This window comes from Otolemur garnettii, unplaced genomic scaffold (assembly GCF_000181295.1).
Source record: "Otolemur garnettii isolate 467f Iridium unplaced genomic scaffold, OtoGar3 scaffold00008, whole genome shotgun sequence".
In the NCBI taxonomy this organism is placed as follows: Eukaryota; Metazoa; Chordata; class Mammalia; order Primates; family Galagidae; genus Otolemur; species Otolemur garnettii.
The window spans coordinates 11,623,620-11,625,026 of NW_003852403.1; positions in this window are offsets into that span (position 1 = coordinate 11,623,620).

Here is a 1,407-nt window from a genome sequence, read left to right on the forward strand (position 1 = left end):
AAAAAAAAAAAAAAAGGAAATTACTTTCTCTCTTCTTTATAGCCTTGTCATATCTGAGTAACAAACTGCTTACCTTAATTAATGAAGGTCTTCTTGATTATATTTTTATTAATTCTTTAGATTTCAAGGACTGGTTGAAATCAAATGGATTTTGATCATGTTCTTTCATTATCATGAATTAAAATTTTAAAAGTTTTATTGAGATACAATTTACATACTACATGTATGTAAACTGTATACATTTAAAGTATACAGTTCAATGTTTTTCAGTATATATACAAAGTTTTACAACCATCACCACAATCAATTTCAGGATTTTTTTTTTTTTTTTTTGAGACAGGGTCTTGTTCTGCTGCCTGGGCTAGACTGCAGTGGTGTCATCATAGCTCGTTGCAACCTCAAACTCCTGGCATCAAGTGATCCATCCATCTGCTTCATCCTTCCTAGTAGCAGGGATTACAAGTACAAGCCTGGCTAATTTTTTCTGTTTTGTTGTGGGTGGGGGGAGTCTCATTATGTTGCCCAGGTTGGTCTCAAATTCCTGGCCTTAAGTGATTTGCTTCAGACTCCTAAAGTGTTAGAATTATAGGCATGACCCTGTGCTCAGCCCAAAATTGGAATTTTTTTTTTTTTTTTGCAGTTTTTGACTGGGGGCCGGGTTTGAACCTGCCACCTCCAGTATATAGGGCCAGCACTCTACTCCTTTGAGCCACAGGCACTGCCCAGCCAATATTGGAATATTTTATCACTCCTACCCATTTGTAGTCACTCTCCATTCCACCACGCCCACCCTCAATCCCAGGCACGACCAATCTGCTTTCTGTCACTATAGATTTGCCTATTTTGGACATTTCATATAAATAGAATTATATAATATGTGGTCCTTTGTTGTGGGAGGTAGATAGGTTGACTTCTCAGCGGAATGCCCTGCCCAGAGAGGGCTGGACAGGAACAGACTATTACCTGTGGGCAGAGAGTCAACAGGTGGGGCTGGTCTGAAATAGAGCTAAATTCTTTGAACTCCTGATATGCAATTAGATTAGGGAACCTGGCTTACTTTCCCTGCAGGGATAGAACTGGTTTTCCCCTTCCCTTTTCTAAACAAGCCATCTGTGGTTTATTAGCAACCCCTCTACCTTTTAACCTTGGGGTTCTTTTAACCCTACCTATTGGCATTTTTGCATTTTGCATATGTGTTTTTGTTAGAAATCAATACAAGTCTTCTGAAGAAGCCCGAGAATTGCTGCATTGTCCCAGGCTGCTGCTCGGCCTGAGATAATGGACGGCTTTCTCAGGGCATTCTCAGACTCTGGGTTTTAAACTGGCCTAGATTATTTTTTATCAGAGTCGTTTCCCAGTCGGCTCTCAAACCAGACTGGGGTCCACACAATACTACCCCAACACTTT